General features: G+C 51.2%; 1 protein-coding gene across 9 annotated transcripts in view; it reads right to left on the bottom strand.

Moving 5' to 3' along the window:
* LOC121006028 (M1-specific T cell receptor beta chain-like) overlaps window positions 1-7,354 on the bottom strand; it is a 961,123-nt gene that overhangs the window by 463,505 nt on the left and 490,264 nt on the right. The window lies entirely within an intron of this gene.

The raw sequence follows: 7,354 nt of genomic DNA, 5'->3' as shown, positions 1-7,354 counted from the left end.
GTCTCTTCATGCCATAGCAGAGAATCTGGCTTCATGTCAGCAGAGAATCAGTCTCTTCATGCCATAGCAGAGAATCTGGCTTCATGTCAGCAGAGAATCAGTCTTCATGTCATAGCAGAGAATCAGGCTTCACGTCACCCACCACTGGAACAGGCCACTGTCACATATTTAGGCCCCGGCACCCAGACAGAGGAGAGAGGTCCCGTATCAGAGAATCTGGCTTCATGTCAGCACAGAATCAGTCTTCATGTCATAGCAGAGAATCAGGCTTCACGTCACCCACCACTGGAAGAGGCCACTGTCACACATTTAGGCCCTGGCACCCAGACAGAGGAGAGAGGTCCCGTAACAGAGATGCTGGCTTCATGTCACCACAGAATCAGTCTTCATGTCATAGCAGAGAATCAGGTTTCACGTCACCCACCACTGGAAGAGGCCACTGTCACACATTTAGGCCCTGGCACCCAGACAGAGGAGAGAGGTCCCGTAACAGAGAATCTGGCTTCATGTCAGCACAGAATCAGTCTTCATGTCATAGCAGAGAATCAGGCTTCACGTCACCCACCACTGGAAGAGGCCACTGTCACACATTTAGGCCCTGGCGCCCAGACAGAGGAGAGAGGTCCCGTAACAGAGAATCTGGCTTCATGTCAGCACAGAATCAGTCTTCATGTCATAGCAGAGAATCAGGCTTCACGTCACCCACCACTGGAACAGGCCACTGTCATATATTTAGGCCCCGGCACCCAGACAGAGGAGAGAGGTCCCGTAACAGAGAATCTGGCTTCATGTCAGCACAGAATCAGTCTTCATGACATAGCAGAGAATCAGGCTTCATGTCACCCACCACTGGAAGAGGCCACTGTCATACATTTAGGCCCTGGCACCCAGACAGAGGAGAGAGGTCCCGTAACAGAGAATCTGGCTTCATGTCAGCACAGAATCAGTCTTCATGTCATAGCAGAGAATCAGGCTTCACGTCACCCACCACTGGAAGAGGCCACTGTCACACATTTAGGCCCTGGCACCCAGACAGAGGAGAGAGGTCCCGTAACAGAGAATCTGGCTTCATGTCAGCACAGAATCAGTCTTCATGTCATAGCAGAGAATCAGGCTTCACGCCACCCACCACTGGAACAGGCTACTGTCACATATTTAGGCCCAGGCAGCCAGGCAGAGGAGAGAGGTCCCGTAACAGAGAATCTGGCTTCATGTCAGCACAGAATCAGTCTTCATGTTATAGCAGAGAATCAGGCTTCATGTCACCCACCACTGGAACAGGCCACTGTCACATATTTAGGCCCCGGCACCCAGACAGAGGAGAGGTTCATTCAACTTTGGGTTGCGCCGCAATATAATGGTAAAATGAAAATAAAAATAGGATTAAATGAGGAAGTGTCCTGGAGTACAATAATATATGGTTAAGGGGAGGTAGTTAATGTCTAATCTGCACAAGGGATGGACAGGTCCTGTGGGATCCATGCCTGGTTCATTTTTATGAACGTCAGCTTGTCCACATTGGCTGTAGACAGGCGGCTGCGTTTGTCTGTAATGACGCCCCCTGCCGTGCTGAATACACGTTCAGACAAAACGCTGGCCGCCGGGCAGGCCAGCACCTCCAAGGCATAAAAGGCTAGCTCTGGCCACGTGGACAATTTGGAGACCCAGAAGTTGAATGGGGCCGAACCATCAGTCAGTACGTGGAGGGGTGTGCACAAGTACTGTTCCACCATGGTAGTGAAATGTTGCCTCCTGCTAACACGTTCCGTATCAGGTGGTGGTGCAGTTAGCTGTGGCGTGGTGACAAAACTTTTCCACTTCTCTGCCATGCTAACCCTGCCCTCAGAGGAGCTGGCCGTGACACAGCTGCGTTGGCGACCTCTTGCTCCTCCTCTGCCTTCGCCTTGGGCTTCCACTGGTTCCCCTGTGACATTTGGGAATGCTCTCAGTAGCGCGTCTACCAACGTGCGCTTGTACTCGCGCATCTTCCTATCACGCTCCAGTGTAGAAAGTAAGGTGGGCACATTGTCTTTGTACCGGGGATCCAGCAGGGTGGCAACCCAGTAGTCCACACACGTTAAAATGTGGGCAACTCTGCTGTCGTTGCGCAGGCACTGCAGCATGTAGTCGCTCATGTGTGCCAGGCTGCCCAGAGGTAAGGACAAGCTGTCCTCTGTGGGAGGCGTATCGTCATCGTCCTGTGTTTCCCCCCAGCCACGCACCAGTGATGGGCCCGAGCTGCTTTGGGTGCCACCCCGCTGTGAACATGCTTCATCCTCATCCTCCTCCACCTCCTCCTCATCCTCGTCCTCCTCGTCCTTTAGTAGTGGGCCGTGTCTGGCCACATTTGTACCTGGCCTCTGCTGTTGCAAAAAACCTCCCTCTGAGTCACTTTGAAGAGACTGGCCTGAAAGTGCTAAAAATGACCCCTCTTCCTCCTGGGCCACCTCCTCTTCCATCATCGCCCTAAGTGTTTTCTCAAGGAGACATAGAAGTGGTATTGTAACGCTGATAACGGCGTCATCGCCACTGGCCATGTTGGTGGAGTACTCGAAACAGCGCAACAGGGCACACAGGTCTCGCATGGAGGCCCAGTCATTGGTGGTGAAGTGGGGCTGATCCGCAGTGCGACTGACCCGTGCGTGCTGCAGCTGAAACTCCACTATGGCCTGCTGCTGCTCGCACAGTCTGTCCAGCATGTGCAAGGTGGAGTTCCACCTGGTGGGAACGTCGCATATGAGGCGGTGAGCGGGAAGGCCGAAGTTACGCTGTAGCGCAGACAGGCGAGCAGCGGCAGGGTGTGAACGCCGGAAGCGCGAACAGACGGCCCGCACTTTATGCAGCAGCTCTGACATGTCGGGGTAGTTGCGAATGAACTTCTGCACCACCAAATTCAGCACATGCGCCAGGCAAGGCGTGTGCGTCAAACCGGCTAGTCCCAGAGCTGCAACGAGATTTCGCCCATTATCGCACACCACCAGGCCGGGCTTGAGGCTCACCGGCAGCAACCACTCGTCGGTCTGTTGTTCTATACCCCGCCACAACTCCTGTGCGGTGTGGGGCCTGTCCCCCAAACATATGAGTTTCAGAATGGCCTGCTGACGTTTACCCCGGGCTGTGCTGAAGTTGGTGGTGAAGGTGTGTGGCTGACTGGATGAGCAGGTGGAAGAAGAGGAGGAGGAAGCTGAGTAGGAGGAGGAGGAGACAGGAGGCAAAGAATGTTGCCCTGCGATCCTTGGCGGCGGAAGGACGTGCGCCAAACAGCTCTCCGCCTGGGGCCCAGCCGCCACTACATTTACCCAGTGTGCAGTTAGGGAGATATAGCGTCCCTGGCCGGGCTTACTGGTCCACGTATCTGTGGTTAGGTGGACCTTGCCACAGATGGCGTTGCGCAGTGCACACTTGATTTTATCGGACACTTGGTTGTGCAGGGAAGGCACGGCTCTCTTGGAGAAGTAGTGGCGGCTGGGAACAACATACTGTGGGACAGCAAGCAACATGAGCTGTTTGAAGCTGTCTGTGTCCACCAGCCTAAATGACAGCATTTCATAGGCCAGTAGTTTAGAAATGCTGGCATTCAGGGCCAGGGATCGAGGGTGGCTAGGTGGGAATTTACGCTTTCTCTCAAATGTTTGTGAGATGGAGAGCTGAACGCTGCCGTGTGACATGGTTGAGATGCTTGGTGACGCAGGTGGTGGTGTTGGTGGTACATCCCATGTTTGCTGGGCGGCAGGTGCCAACGTTCCTACAGAGGCGGAGGAAGAGGCCGAGGCTGCAGCAGCAGAAGAGGCCGAGGCGGCAGCAGCAGAAGAGGTAGCAGGGGCAGCCTGAGTGACTTCCTTGTTTTTAAGGTGTTTACTCCACTGCAGTTCATGCTTTGCATGCAGGTGCCTGGTCATGCAGGTTGTGCTAAGGTTCAGAACGTTAATGCCTCGCTTCAGGCTCTGATGGCACAGCGTGCAAACCACTCGGGTCTTGTCGTCAGCACATTGTTTGAAGAAGTGCCATGCCAGGGAACTCCTTGAAGCTGCCTTTGGGGTGCTCGGTGTCAGATGGCGGCGGTCAGTAGCAGGCGGAGTCTCTTGGCGGCGGGTGTTCTGATTTTGCCCACTGCTCCCTCTTTTGCTACGCTGTTGGCTCGGTCTCACCACTGCCTCTTCCTCCGAACTCTGAAAGTCAGTGGCACGACCTTCATTCCATGTGGGGTCTAGGACCTCATCGTCCCCTGCATCGTCTTCCACCCAGTCTTGATCCCTGACCTCCTGTTTAATCTGCACACTGCAGAAAGACGCAGCAGTTGGCACCTGTGTTTCGTCATCATCAGAGACGTGCTGAGGTGGTATTCCCATGTCCTCATCATCAGGAAACATAAGTGGTTGTGCGTTAGTGCATTCTATCTCTTCCACCCCTGGGGAAGGGCTAGGTGGATGCCCTTGGGAAACCCTGGCAGCAGAGTCTTCAAACAGCATAAGAGACTGCTGCATAACTTGAGGCTCAGACAGTTTCCCTGATATGCATGGGGGTGATGTGACAGACTGATGGGCTTGGTTTTCATGCGCCATCTGTGCGCTTTCTGCAGAAGACTGGGTGGGAGATAATGTGAACGTGCTGGATGCACTGTCGGCCACCCAATTGACTAATGCCTGTACCTGCTCAGGCCTTACCATCCTTAGAACGGCATTGGGCCCCACCAAATATGGCTGTAAATTCTGGCGGCTACTGGGACCTGAGGTAGTTGGTACACTAGGACGTGTGGCTGTGGCAGAACGGCCACTTCCTCTCCCAGCACCAGAGGGTCCACTAACACCACCACGACCATGTCCACGTCCGCGTCCCTTACTAGATGTTTTCCTCATTGTTCCCGTTCACCACAATTTTGAAAATGACAAATTTGGGAATAGTTTTTCAACCCAGAACAAAAACTGTGCTTTTACGGTCACTACAAATAATTTGACCAGCTAAAAGAGTACTGATTTTGAGGAATATAAATGTCAGGGTTATTTTTTAGGCGCTGTGTGACAGGTATACCTTTAATCACAGAATTAGACTCGTATCTGCACTTTAGCGTGTGTGTTAAGTTTTTCAGAATGACACTATCAGCACCTTGAATCTAATATACCCTTTTTGGGATAGATTTAAAGTAGGCCTGATATAGCAGAAACTACTAATTTTGAGAATGGCAAATTTGGGAATAGTTTTTCAACCCAGAACAAAAACTGTGCTTTTACGGTCACTACAAATAACTTGACCAACTAAAACAGTACTAATTTGGAGGAATATAAATGTCAGGGCTATTTTTTAGGCGCTGGGTGACAGGCTCAACTTGCACCTGATGTAGTATATGGCCAAAAAATAACCACGCTATTGATGGTTAAATGCACTTGGGTGACACAGGCTCAGCCTGCACCTGATGTAGGATATAGCAAAAAATAACCACACTATTGATGGTTAAATGCACTTGGTGGTAGCTTGTGCTGGCGCACCACAAGCCACAAAATGGCCGCCGATCACCCCAAAAAAAAGTGATATAAAAACGCTCTGGGCAGCCTAAAAAAAGTGAGCAATTCAATATCAGCACTTCAATGATCCACAGCTGGAGATCGATCACAGAATGAAGTCTATTGGAGGAGTTATTCTGCCTAATCTCGCCCTAACGTCGCAGCTGCAACCTCTCCCTATGCTTGAATCAGCAGAGTGACGTGCAGCGCTACGTGACCCAAACTTATATAGAGGCTGGGTCACATGCTGCACTGGCCAATCACAGCCATGCCAATAGTAGGCAAGGCTGTGATGGCCTCTTGGGGCAAGTAGTATGACGCTTGTTGATTGGCTGCTTTGCAGCCTTTCAAAAAGCGCCAAGAAAGCGCCGAACATCGAACCCGAACCCAGACTTTTACGAAAATGTTCGGGTTCGAGTCCGTGTCACGGACACCCCAAAATTCAGTACGAACCCGAACTATACAGTTCGGGTTCGCTCATCCCTAATCAGGAGACGTGGAGGAGGCCGTAGGAGGGCAACAACCCAGCAGCAGGACCGCTACCTCCGCCTTTGTGCAAGGAGGAACAGGAGGAGCACTGCCAGAGCCCTGCAGCAGGCCTCAAATGTGCATGTGTCTGCTCAGAAACAGACTCTATGAGGGTGATATGAGGGCCCGACGTCCACAGGTGAGGGTTGTGCTTACAGTCCAACACCGTGCAGGACGTTTGGCATTTGCCAGAGAACACCAAGATTGGCAAATTCGCCACTGGCGCCATGTGCTCTTCACAGATGAAAGCAGGTTTATACTGAGCACATGTGACATAGGTGACAAAGTCTTGAGACGCCGTGGAGAACATTCTGCTGCCTGCAACATCCTCCAGCATGACCGGTTTGGCATTGGGTCAGTAATGGTGTGGGGTGGCATTTCTTTGGAGGGCCGCACAGCCCTCCATGTGCTCGCCACTGGTAGCCTGACTGCCATTAGGTACCGAGATGAGATCCTCAGACCCCTTGTGAGACCATATGCTGGTGCGGTTGGCCCTGGGTTCCTCCTAATGCAAGACAATGCTAGACCTCATGTGGCTGGAGTGTGTCAGCAGTTCCTGCAAGACGAAGGCATTGATGCTATGGACTGGCCCGCCCGTTCCCCAGACCTGAATCCAATTGAGCACATCTGGGACATCATGTCTCGCTCTATCCACCAACATCACGTTGCACCACAGACTGTCCAGGAGTTGGCAGATGCTTTAGTCCAGGTCTGGGAGGAGATCCCTCAGGAGACCATCCGCCACCTCATCAGGAGCATGCACAGGCGTTGTAGGGAGGTCATACAGGCAAGTGGAGGCCACACACACTACTGAGCCTCATTTTGACTTGTTTTAAGGACATTACATCAAAGTTGGATCAGCCTGTAGTGTGTGACTCCAAATCCAGACTTCCATGGGTTGAAAAATTTTATTTCCATTTTTTAATTTTTGTGTGATTTTGTTGTCAGCACATTCAACTATGTAAAGAACAAAGTATTTCAGAAGAATATTTAATTAATTCAGATCTAGGATGTGTTATTTTTGTGTTCCCTTTATTTTTTTGAGCAGTGTATGTTGTTAATAGTCCATGAAGTCACAAAGGAACCCAAGTTAACCTCTAATTAACTAAAAGCCTTTCTCATATTAGTTAGTGGTAATGTTCATGACATAAGTCCACCATTAGGAGGACACTGAACAACAATCAAGCTCATGGCAGGATTACAATGAGAAAGCCGCTGCTCTCTAAAAAGAACATTGCTGCCCGTCTCCAGTTTGCTATAGATGACATGGACAAGCCAAAGGCTATTTGAACAATGTTTTGTGGAGGGATAAAACCAAAATGTAACTT

The sequence above is a fragment of the Bufo bufo genome, chromosome 6 (assembly GCF_905171765.1).
Source record: "Bufo bufo chromosome 6, aBufBuf1.1, whole genome shotgun sequence".
Lineage (NCBI taxonomy): Eukaryota > Metazoa > Chordata > Amphibia > Anura > Bufonidae > Bufo > Bufo bufo.
This window is presented reverse-complemented; position numbering and strand designations above follow the sequence as displayed.